The sequence below is a fragment of the Pantherophis guttatus genome, chromosome 7 (assembly GCF_059756535.1).
Source record: "Pantherophis guttatus breed Tessera chromosome 7, ASM5975653v1, whole genome shotgun sequence".
Classification (NCBI taxonomy): domain Eukaryota; kingdom Metazoa; phylum Chordata; class Lepidosauria; order Squamata; family Colubridae; genus Pantherophis; species Pantherophis guttatus.
Genome location: NC_142069.1, coordinates 66,575,689 through 66,589,162, shown reverse-complemented (window position 1 = coordinate 66,589,162; position 13,474 = coordinate 66,575,689).

Here is a 13,474-nt window from a genome sequence, read left to right as displayed (position 1 = left end):
TGAGGGAATGATAATAGAGTTTATAAGAGGTAAATAGAATAGAATAACAGAGTTGGAACTGACCTTGGAGGTCTTCTAGTCCAACCCCCTGCTTAGGCAGGAAACTCTATACCAGTGATGGCTAACTTTTTCCGGACCGAGTGTCCAAAGTGTGCGAATGCACGTGCGTGCCCGAACCCAAAATGCAATGCGCATGTACACCCTGTGCATGCGCTCCACTCCCCTGCGCATATGTGTGCCCCCTGCAAGCACCCCCATGCATACATGCATAGCCCCCTGCGACTCCCCACATACACCCTACCCCCCTGCATGTGTGCACAGCCCTGTGCATGCATGTACTGGCCCCCCACATGCACCCTGCCCCCACGCATGCGTGGCAGAGACCCAAAGACCAGCTGGCCAGCAGGAGGCATGCGCGCATGCACGGTGAAGCTGAGCTGGGGCGATGGCTTGTGTGCCCACAGAGAGGGTGCTGCATGCCACCTCTGGCACGCGTACCATAGGTTTGCCATCACGGCCCTATACCATTTCAGACAAATATATAACAAAGGGTTCATAAATCTTCTTATAAAGTCTGTATCTATTCTCTCCTTCTCAACTCCTCTGGGTTAAACAATAACTACATGAGTGTAAAGAAAATTAACCATTTACTCCATACTAAATGACTATATGACCACTTCAGATTGCTGAAATGTAATTCCCACTCAATTCAATGGATTTTATTTCTATGTATATTCTTTCGTTATGTATTTTTTATCATATAGAACTATAATATGACACTTACCGATTCACATATGCACAAAGTATGTAGGGGTACATTGTTCTCTGATGTCAGACAGGAAAGAGAAAAATCAATAATAATTTACTCTTTTATTCCAAATGATACATTGGATAAGTCTATTATGTGTAATGTTTTCTGATTATGTTTTTATATCAAAGCAATTAGATTTATTTTGTTTAGTTGTACCCATCACATGGTGCTCTGTCATTTAATTGTTCATGAACGAAGATCTTGATTTTACATTATGTTTTTATTTATAAACATGGTTCCAGTATTAATGCTTTTTGTCTAAATATTTTATCCTCAAACCTAATGTAAATGTCGGCAGATGCATGAACTATAGAGAGAGGACATGGTAAATTCAATCTTCCACCCAGTACCCATTTAATATTAATCTACAAGACAAAGACTACTTTGAATCTAGAAAAGTTAAGTTTGTAAATGTCTGCCTTACTTTTTCATTTTTCTTTTGATTCCCTATTTTCCTCTATGTGTAGTGATAAATATGAACTTAAGTTACTATTCAGTACATCAGGTATGGATAAAGTCTGATGGTTGACATTTAAATTTGGGGAGCAGCAAAGTTTTCACTGACTGAAATTGAGAGTTCTGCAAAATGGGTCCACTATTTTCAGCATTTTTTCTCCAAGAATGGGACAACTTGGTGTGGCCAACTCAGGGCGGCCAGATCTGCATGGCCACCTTGCCATCACCAAGTGACCTCTGCTAACTCCTCACCGCCAAGTCATTGCAGGACAATTAAACACAGCCAATTTGACGCTGCAGATAGCCAGAGGGAGAGCTGGGTGGCTGGGCAAGTGAGCAGCTGCGGACCCCAAAGAACGCAGCACACACAAAGTCCGTACAAACCTTAGTTTACTAATCCCCGCCTCCGGCACCACATCTTCTCCAGCCTCCTCATTGTCTGACTCGAGTGCCAGTTGCACAGCCTGCTGGCGCATCACAACAGCCTCCTCGCTGTCAGAATCAGCTACCAGCTGCACAGGCCGCTGATGGGCCACAACAGCAGCTGGGCAGAATGCAGAACAGCAGCAGCTCACATACATCTTGCTGCCACCGCTGCCACAGCACCAAGCTCTAGGCCCTTTGGAGTTTTGGCTGTTCGGCTGGCAATAGTGAATTGGGCAAGCAGTGTAGAAGTGCCAGCGGCCAGGCATGTCCCATTTTCATACACTCTGCTGCCATGAGCTGTTCAGTGGTGGTGGTGTTTGGATCATTGGGAAGCAGCAGCAGTAGGCAGGATGGGTGGCAGCGGGATATATGAAAATGAGATGTACCCAGCCTCCGTTACCTCTCCACCACCATCCCCAAATGGTCCAAACTCTGAACAGCCCGAGTTCAGTGCAATGGCAGTGATGGTGATGGGTGTGTGTTCCTGCTCACTCACCCACCCAGTTCTCCCTCTGACTGACTGCAGCAAGTTGTCCTTGCATTGAATGGACTGTGTTCAATTGTCCTGTGACAACTTGGCAGCAGTGAGTTGGTAGAGGAAACTTGGCAATGGCGAGCTGGCCGTACTAAACTGGCTGCACTGAGTTGTCCTAGACCCTTTTTTTCCTGTGGTTTTGGGGAAGATATTTTGATTTGCCTTTTCTTAAATGTGCTTACACTTTACTCTAGGTTTTGGGGTATTCTACAACTCAAAATAGTCAAAAACTATACTGTGACTTTTCAACAATTGCCAAATTTAGGTGGCGAAATAACAGAGGGCTTAAGACTATAATAAATAAATTAAAACAAATAAAGCTTGGGGGATATATATCTTGTACAATTAAAAAGAAACTTAAAAATGGATGGAAGGCAAAAAATACCACTGGCTGCTTGTCATGATGGAGGTATAACTACCGATATATCTGAGAATTTAATTGGAAGAAGAAAGACTGGTAAGCTTAATATTTATTTGGTTTTGAAAACAGAATGCTGGATTAGATAGCTCTTTTGTCTGATGAGGAATTCCCACAAGTTAGTAGCACTGTCTTTTATTCTATACTAAGTGTGCCGGCATGATATTGTTTTTTTTTTTTTACATAAATCAGAGATATATAGTTTTTTTAAATATGAGAATTAAAAAAGTAAGGGGAAATGTTAAGACAATATAGTCTTAGCATCACAACAGTAAGGGTCATATTGGTTAAATCAATTTCCTGCTATATTTCTTCACTTGGTAAACTGTCATAGGTAAAAGATCTTAAAACATTTTACAGCTCTTTGAATAACAACTAGTTTTTCTTTATCAGATACTTTGACTGATGAACACTTTGTATTATAGATCAAGTAGACTGTCAGCTAAGAAATTATACTTTAGTAGTCTCTGACAATTCATTGTCAGAGCATAATAACTTCATTCTTTTCAGCATATTTTCTTCTGCTGCTTTTCAAGTTTTGGTTTTGATCCAAATTCTGTCAACTTTTCAGACTGCAATTCTAGAGCCTCCACCTATACAAGGAAATTGTTATAAAACATTTTTAATGTTTTATTTCACACAACATTTTGTACTATGTATTTCTCTTTCGCTTAAAACTATTTCTACTTAGTTTCATGATTCTGCAAAAATCCTTTTGAAGTTTCCTGGGGTTTCAAAATAATCTTACCTTACTATTCAAGAAAACCCAGTCCAAAAGCCCCACCAGACATGGAAAATGAGTTACACCATTCTTTGGAGGCCGGCCTAGAACAGAATGTCACTCATTGTGCTCTAAGCATTCCTTAAATGTGAACATGAGTTGTTAACAGTCACAGTCTGAAAATATAAGGTCTAAATTAATAAGTTTGCTGGTATCTGCAGTTTCTGCAACTAGGAAGCAAAACCCTGGCTACCAAATCCTGCATAAATTCACCAGGAAAAAAACAAAACAAAACAGGGCAAACAGGTTTACTGTATTGCACACTACAAGGATTCCCTTGCTAGTTGTCAGTGGGATAAATTCTACATACTTCTGTGCTTATGAAGAAACCTTCAAAGAGCACAGCAAAATAGGGTTCATTTTGGGAATGTTCCAAAGTTAATTTAATATGGAAAGATTGCAGTTGACATCAAAGGACTTTGAAATGAGCCCTTCCTGAGGGTATGAGAGATGACAGACAAGTACCAAAAAACATTTTGTCTATATTCTGTTCTACAGACAATGGATAATAGAGGAACTACCCTGTTTCCCCGAAAATAAGACATCCCCTGATAATAAGCCCAATCGGGCTTTTGAGCAAATGCACTAAAATAAGCCTCCCCCTGAAAAAAAGCCCTCCCCAAAAATATTTAAACACAGAGCTAGAAATCAAGTAAGACAGCAAGAGGAGCCCCATCTTGCTCCATGTGCCCCAAAATAATAAGACCTCCCCGAAAACAAGGCCAAGCGCTTATTTCGGGGTTCAAAAAAATGATAGGGTCTTATTTTCGGGGAAACACGGTAGTTGTTCATATTTCCTATTCTAGTCTCTCAGCATACCGACTTCCAGCCTAAGGAGAGACCCATATTTGCCTCCACGGGGCCAAACCCTTATGTGATTTTCTTTAAAAATTTGTCCTGTTCTTTAAAAAAATGCAAATAATATAAGGTTGGTCCTGCACAGGAATTTCTGAATTCCTTTTTTTTTACTTCCAAGTGTCTATATTTAATATTGTGTGTTTATTTCTGAAATGTATCAATTTTATCTGAAAGGATTTCAACAAATCTGATAAGAAAATTCATTCTTTTTTAATGTTGCTAGTCTCTTCTTGAAAGCTTGTTTTCAGAGGAAAGCTCCATTAATGATAACAATAAACTTCTTTGTAATTAAAATATTATCTTGGGGGAAGTAACTATTCTTTGCATCAGAGCAGAGCAGGAAATGATTTCATGCCTTAGTTTAGTTTAGTCCCCAAAATGATAACTTGCTTTTATACTTGTTTATTTTATTTATTTATTAATTAATAAAATTTATTGGCCTTCCATCTTACCATAGGGTAACTCTACGTGGCTTACAGTTGTATGTAAGTTAAAACATAAAACATAAAAGTTAAAATCAAACATTAAAGGCAGGGGGCAGAACAGGTGGGAGGTGGGATCTATTATTACTCAAACCAACTCCGTTGCGTTGTTCCCCCACTGGAGTCCTAAGCCGACTGGCAAAGCCAAGTCTTTAGGCCCTTATGAAAATATAAGAGGGTTGGGGCCAAACTCATATGGGGGGGGGGAAGATGTTCCAGAGGACAGGAGGAATAACAGAGAAGGCCCTCCTCCTGGATTCCACCAGCCAGAATAATTGGGCTGAGGCGTCCTGCAACATGCCTCCTCTGTGGACCAAGCGGTATGGGCCAATCCCAGACGGTCACTCAAGCAACCTGAACCATGCCATGAAGGTTTTAAAGATGATCACCTACACTTTGAATTGCACCTGGAAGCAGACTGACAGCCAATGCAGCTTGCAGAGCAGTGTGATGCTACAGAGACCATTCTTGGAGCCCCTAAAACTATCCATGCTGCCGCAATCTGCACCAGCTGTAGCTTCTGAATGATCTTCAAGGGTAGAAGATCTTTCTGGTCCAAGAAAGGCTGCAACTGGCGCATAATACAAAGTTGTGCAAAGACTCTCCTAGCCACAGCTGCCTTCTTTGAACAGGAGTCACAAGTCCAGAAGAACCCCCAAGTTGTGGACTGGGTCTTTCTTGGGCACTGTCACCCTATCTAGAATCAAAGATGACAAAGTCCCGGATCCCAGAGCCCCACATACCCAAAGCTATTTGGCCTTACCAGAGTTCAGTGGAAGCCTGTTGTCTCCATCTAGACCCCCACAGCTTCCAGGCACCGCGAAGCTGCAGTTGAACCAAGTGACCCATCATCACTTGGGTCAACAAGGGTGGAAATATAGAGTTGGGTATCATCAGAATACAATATATACCTCAATCCATGGTGTCGGATGTTCTCACCCAGCGGTTTCACATAGAGGTTTAAAACGAGTAGAGAAAATACCAAGCCCTGCGAGATACTACAGAATAGAGCAGCCAAGGGCTGGACCTCTCACTCTGTATCAAAATCAATTGGGACCAGCCACAGACAACGGAGATGAACCAGTGCAGACCTGTACCACCCAGCCCCAGCCCCTGCAGCCAGCCCAAAAGGATACCATGGTCGTTGGTACCAAAGCCACTGAGAGATCAAGAAGAATGACGATGGTCACTATCCCTATCTCGCTCTCACCAGAGATAATCAACAAGTGTGACTAATGCCATTTCTGTCCCATAACCAGGCCTGAATCTTGACTGAAAGGGGTTCAGATAATCTGTTTCATCCAGGACCCTCTGCCAAGCTACCATCTTTTCCACAACCTTCCCTAAGAATGGGAAGTTGGAAATTGGATGAAAATTGTCCAGACAGGTGGAATGTTTTGGTTTTTTAAGGAGAGGGCGAACCAGGACTTGCTTAAAAGCATTTGGAAATTGGTCCTCTAGTGATGTATTAATCACTGTCTGGACCCACCCACCATCCTGGAGGGACAGTCACCATCCTGGAGGGACAAGTATCTAAGTGGCAGGTAGTGGCACTGACAGCAGCAAGGGCCCTGTCCACTTCATCAGGGCCAACTGGATCGTTCCCAGATAATAGGGCAAGACCTCCACTAAAGTATACTGTTTGTATTTTATATCTATTTTACTCCCCCGCACCGCCGTTTAGCAATCTTACAATGCAAATTTCACTTACTAATATTTATATAGCAAGCAGTTTTCAAAAGACCTATTAATGCAGGCTTCCTTTCTGATAAAATCATTTAAACACCTGTGTTCTGCATAACAACAGACATATTCAAATAAAGTATAAGAACAAAGCAGGAATTTGTTCTTTTGTTCCCACACCCTTCCATTTCAGTATAGTGATTCTGCAAGCTTGCTTGCAGGACAAACAGGCCAGTGATTTATAGTTCAATACTTTGTCTATCAGTAAGTTGTTGGACAGTCTTCTCATTTCAGTAATGATTAATTTTTCTAATGAACACTGTACAGTCAATGAAACTTTAAGGACAAAACATCAAGATCACTTTGAGACCTCCCCTGACTTGTCCTTCAACTTCAAAAATTATTAGTTGGGAATACTAGATAGTTGCAATCCCACACACCCACGGTGTGCACAAAGGAAAGACTATTCTCAAAGAATACAGTTAGTTCTCTACTTACAACCATAATTGGCCTCAAAATTTCTGGTGCTAAGCAAGACATTTGTTAAGTGAGTTTTGCCCCATTTTACAATCTTTCTTACCACAGTTGTTAAGTGAATCACTGTGGTTAAGTTAATAAAACAGTTATTAAGTGAATCTGGCTTCCCTATTGACTTTGCTTGTCAGAAGGTCGCAAAAGGTGATCAAATGACTCTGGGACACTGCAACCATCATAAATATGAGTCAGTTGCCAAGCGTCTGAATCTTGATCATGTGACCATGGGAATGTTGCATTGGTCATAAGTGTGAAAAATGGTCATAAGTCACTGTTTTCAGTGCCATTGTGACTTCAAATGGTCACTAAATGAACTATTGTAAATTGAGGACTACCTGTATGGCTGCTTCTCCAGCTGCCTGTAATACAAAGCCTTCTAACCTTTATACTGGTAGGAGCCAGCGTTCAGATTTAAAGGATCTCTTTTATTTTTGTTAGGCCTATGTACTTCCTGAAGTTTAGCATAAAAATCATATCCTTCTGTTCCCCTAACTGCAGTGAAATTTCCTCTGATATTTTTGCAGGACATGTCCTCATGACCAGTAGTGGGTTCTACTTAACTTCGCTACCAGTTCGGAACTGTGAGCGTGCGTGTGTTTGCTTCGCTTGCGTGTGGCGTTTCTGTGCATGCACAGAGCGTCCATGATGATGTCTAGGCGGGTGGGTGGAGCCTCCCACTGCCGCTAGTACCAGTTCGCTTGAACTGGGGCAAACTGGTAGAAACCCACCACTGCTCATGACATTAACTTATCCCTGCTGCATAGTGGATACAACTTTAACTGTTTCTCCTTTCTCGTTAACATACTTTTTACCATGGAATTTATAATCTGGGATGCTTCATCAACAGTATTCTTGATGTTCTAGTCAGGGGACAGAATTTTCGCAACAATTATTACACTTTAAATTGATGTGGGTAAGGCTTCTCTCTCTTTCTCTCGGGAGCTAGGTATTGCCTCCCTCTGGCTATTTTGGTCTGGGCTTCAGGAAAAACCAGACACCTGGCTTCCTCAGAGGCATTGGCTATGCAGTGTCAAGCTGGCACTTTCTGAAGTGCTTCTTGGATCCCAGGTAGGTTTCTTATTTAAACAGACTGAGTGCACTTTTGAAACAGTACTAGTCCTGTGCTGTAGTGAAGGCTGATTAAACAAAAGAAAGAAAGAGCTTGGTTCTGTTGCCTTTCCTGATTTTGTCACCAAAAAGTGCATTGCAGGTTTTCTATTACTTCTACTCTCAAGGGATTTTGTGTGTTAGAATTTTTCACTCTTTTTATTCCTTTAGCAAGACAGGAAGAGCATTATTTTATGTATTCCACAGATAGTTTCTAGATGCTCCTAGACATGGCCATTTGCTGCTAACACTGCCATTCTCTTGAAGTAGCACTTGAGGATGGCACTAGCTTTTTATTGGTTGCTTTTACTTGGTTCTTCCTAGGCCCTTCCTCAGGGCCAGGCTGACAGTGGTATAATCTGTGGCTCAAAACATTTGCATACATTTGCCAACTATCTTATATTAGGAGGAGTAACTGGTGCTTCTTTTTCCTGATATCAGGTGATACTTGGTAGGAGTCAAGCCAGTGAAATTCACTTACTGCTTTCCTTGAGCTGTCCTGCATTAAAACTGTTAGGACAGTATCAATCAAGCAGAATAGGACTTAGACATCATGACTATACAATGCTCTGGAAAAATCCAGAATGCCACCATTCTGCAAAAGGACACACAAACCTTTATTCATTGACTGGATTTTGCATCTGAACTATGTTAGCCCCATGTTTTTGTCTTGTTTTGTCTTTCTTACATTATTTTAGTGTTGACACCATTGTTGAAAAATACGGTGTTTCTCCGAAAATAAGACCATGTCTTATATTTTTTTGAACCCTGAAATAAGCATTTGGCCTTATTGCCATGCGCTCAAAAGCCCGATTGGGTTTATTATCAGGGGATGTCTTATTTTGGGGAAAACAGGGTAGGAGATTGAAATGTATGCCAATTTCCTACAAATTACCTATTTCAAGTCTAGAATCTATTGCAGGGCTATTATAATTATGACCGAAGACCAATTTCATTTACACACAGCTGGCCAACACTTTTTTAAACAGTAGCCAGACATGTGTCTCAGCTATTGAAATTAATTAAATTAATTATATTGTAATAGGGCCCCCAAGAGATATAAGTTTTACAACAATAATTAAAATACTACATGGACTGCTAAATAAAATCACAATAATTACTGACTCAAAATAAAAAAACGTATCTTGCAATAATTTTACTGCTCAACATCTTGTTAATGTCAGTTACAGGTGGTAAATATGTAAATCATGATTTACAGGCTTTGCAACTAGTTTGAAAATATATTTTTAGATTTATTTGAAAATGATATAATATCTTTAAATCAAATACATTAGTGAAAATGGGCGTTGGTACTTACCTGATACGCCTCTTCTCTGACTGTCGGGCATGGCAGTCAGGATGGGAGGAGACTTGGTTGAGTCGCGATTGGACCGGGTCTGCAGAAATCAAGGAAGTCCCTCCTCCTGACTGTGGCTGTCAGTTTTGAGACGAGGGCGTATTTGCAGACAGATGTGTCTAGGACTATAAAGAAACAACGTTAGAAAACCCTGCCCCCCCGATCTCGTTCATGTCAGGGCCGGCCCCATGTAGGGTGGGGCTGACTGCCGTGCCCGACAGTCAGAGAAGAAGCGTATCAGGTAAGTACCAACGCCCATTCTCCTATAGTCGGGCACGGCAGTCAGGATGGGACATACCAAAGCCAGGTGTCCAGTCGGGAGGGAGAAGGCCGGCCCCGGGACTAGGAGGCTGCATGGACACCCTGGAGGACTCTCCGTCCAAATGCTGCATCCGCTGATGCAAAGTTGTCTAAGCGGTAGTGGCGGATGAAGGGTTTTGGAGAAGCCCAGGTTGCCGCTCTGCAGATCTCTTCGATGGACACACGGGAAGACCAAGCCACCGATGTGGCCGCGCTCTTTGTAGAGTGGGCGGTGATGTTGCGCGGAACTGGAAGAGAGTGGGCCTCATAGGCCGCCGAAATGCAAGCTTGAATCCACCGCCCCAGGGTGGAAGAGGAAATCTTCGATCCCAAGGAAGCCGGTAGGAAGGACATGAACAATGCATCTGAACGCCTGAAGGATGCCGTGCGAGAGATATACACCTTAACTGCTCGTCGGACGTCGAGAGAGTGCCATCGCTTTTCAAGGGGGTGACGAGGAGAAGGGCAGAAATTTGGGAGCACCACTTCTTGGGCTCGGTGAAAAATCGAATTAACCTTCGGGATGAAGGAGGGATCTAGTCTTATCACCACTCTGTCCTGGTGGAATATGAAGAGCTCTTTACGAATAGAAAGGGCTGCCATTTCCGAAATTCGGCGGGTGGAGGTGACTGCCACTAGGAACGCCACCTTGAAGAAAAGATGTCTTAGGGAAATGTCTCGTAATGGCTCGAAGGGTGGACTAGTGAGAGCTGCCAGGACCTTAGGTAGGTCCCACGACGGGTACCGGTGGATCGTGGGTGGCCGGATGTTGGTAGCGCCACGTAAAAACTGGCGAATAAGCAGGTTCCTGGAAATCGGATCCGTTGAGGCGCCGGACAACACGGTGGAAAGAGCCGCCACCTGACGCCGTTAACGTATTGGGCGAGAGGCCGGAGACAAATCCTTCCTGAAGGAACTCGAGAACCTGTATTACAGAGGCTGATGTAGGAGACTGGTGACGCTTGCAACACCACAACAAAAAGGCCCTTCAGGTAGCTCATAAATACGAGTAGTGGAAGCCCTCCGAGCTGCTTGAATCATGGAAATGACTCCCGTGGACAGAGGGAGCATGGTCATAAGGCCCCGCTCAACCTCCATGCGGTGAGCTGGTACCAGTATGGATCCAGGTGCTCTAGTTGACCTTGAAGAAGAACAATTTGATCTTCTGGTATCCTCCACGGGGGTTGTACTAATAGCAACCTGAGGTCCGCAAACCAGGGGCACCGATTCCAGGATGGAGCAATTAGTATCAATTCCGCCCGCTCTTGCAGCAGCTTCCATAATACCCTGGGTAATAGGTTGACTGGGGGGAAGGCGTACAGAAGTTGGTCTGACGGCCAAGGGCTCCATAGGGCGTCCACTGCCTCTGCCCCGGGGCACGGAAACCTGGTAAAGAAGCACGGGAGCTGGTGGTTGGATGCACTGGCGAAAAGGTCCACCATTGGCCGGCCGAAGTGGCGAACCACTTCTTGAAACAGATGGGGAGGAAGTGACCACTCCGCATTGTCTATTGGTGACCGACTGAGTCAGCTGTCCGATTCTGTACCCTCAAGATGTGTGCTGCCTGTAGGGATGACAAGTGACTCTCTGCCCAGAATCCTAGCTGTCGCGCCTCTTGCATCAGAGCCCTGGAACGGGTGCCTCCGAGCCTGTTTATATGCGCTTTGGCTGTTACATTGTCTGTTAGAAGTAAGACATCTCGCTGGAGGACATGCGTCTTGAAGGCCTTTAGAGCGAGGAAGATGGCCCGCAGTTCTAGCACATTGATATTCAGCTGTTGTTCTTGGGAAGACCATTGGCCCTGAGTTAGGTGGGGACCTAGATGAGGTCCCCAGCCCGACAAGCTGGCATCCATCGTGAAAAGTAGCAGCTGAGGTTCCCGGAACTTGGTGCCTCTGTGAATTGCTTCTGATGTCCACCAGGAGAGAGACTGGAGCACAGGAAGAGGCAATACCAATCTCGTGGCCGAATTGTCCCTATGTGAATGTTGAAAGGAGAGTAGTAACCATTGTAAGTCCCAGCAGTGTAAACGAGCCCAAGGGACTATACCAAAGGTAGAAACCATCTTGCCAAGAAGGCGAGATAGTGAAAGGAGGGAAGATGACCTCTGGTTCTGCACTCGGGTAGCTAGGCTCCTTAGACTGTCTATTCGGTCTGGAGATAGAAAAAACCTCTGAAGACAAAGTATCGATTACGGCTCCCAGGTGATGGATCCGGGTAAAAGGCGTTAAGTGGCTCTTACTCCAATTAACTGAGAACCCATGATCCTGGAGGACCTGTAGCATAGTAGCTAGATCTGTTTGTGCTTGATGACAATATAAGAATATTATCTAAATAAAAGGAAACTCTGACTGGGAGGGAAGTGAGATAGCCCATAAGGGCAGCCATTATTTTAGTAAAAGCCCTAGAGGCCGAGGACAAACTGAAGGGCAGGGCACAGTACTGATAATGTTTACTATTATAACAAAAACGGAGAAACTTATGATGTTCGGGTAGGATGGGGACGTGGAGATAGGCTTCTGTTAAGTCCACAGATGACAAAAAGTCCCCTCCCGAATACAAAGTAAAATAGTTGGCAGGGAGTGCATCTTGAACTGGTGATAGGTTATGTGCCAGTTCAAGGATTTCAAATCAAGGATAGGCCGCCAGTCCCCTGAAGGTTTTTGTACAAGAAAGAGCCGAGAATAAAACCCTTGGCCAATTTCGTTAGAAGGTACTGGTTGAATGGCTCTAATTGTCATTAAGTGGCAAATAGCCGCTTCCACCTGGGCCCGCTTAGTTCTGTTAAGGGAAACTGGACAATGTAAAAACCTACAAGGAGGGGTGGAAACAAACTCAAGGGAAAGTCCAAACCTAATAGTATTCTTTACCCAATCATCAGTAATAGTGGCCTCCCAGGTAGGGAAGAAAAGGGCCAAGCGACCTCCGAGCCACGAAGGAGCATGACTCCTAGCGAGTCCTTCGGAAGGGGCGACCCCTACCCCCCCGAGGGGCTCTTCTGGGGGGATATCTAGGGGCCTGTCTGACCTGGTTATCCTGATGGAAAGACCCGCTCTGCTGGTAGGAACACTGGGACCTCTGTTGGTAATAGCTGGAGTCGGAACCCCGAAAGGACTGAGCTCGAAAGGAACCAGACGAACAATTGTCCAATTGGCGAGACATCGCTGGCAAAATCTTCCGATGGTCTCTGGTCTCAATAAGAAGGGGTTCAAGGGAAGCCCCAAATAGTTTGTCACCCGCATATGTTGACGAAGCCAGGCGCCACTTATTACAAACGTCAGCTTGCCAATATTTTAACCACAGCAACCTGCGAGATGTAACTGCGGAGCCGATGGCCTTTGCGGAAAATCTGGCGGCATTCAGGGTGGCATCAGCCGAAAACTCCACTGCTGCTAATATTTTATTGATATCTTGATGCGCCTGCACATCGGAAAGAGGAATGCGACCCTGTAACTGTTTTAACCAAAGGATTGACGCTCGGTTAAAAAATGACGCAGCTGATGCCGCTTGGACTGACCAGGCCGAAGCCTGGTGAGCCTTGATGAGGGTCCGTTCCACCTTCCTTTCTTCCAGGCGCAGGGACTCCTCTGCCGGGCCTGAAGAGGGAGAAGGTGAGGAGAGAGCCGCTACTGGTGCATCCACTACGGGAATCTGCAATAGAGAAGCATACTCCGCCGCTAAATTATATAAGTGCCTATCCAGGCTATTAGGAATTGGGCCTGTACT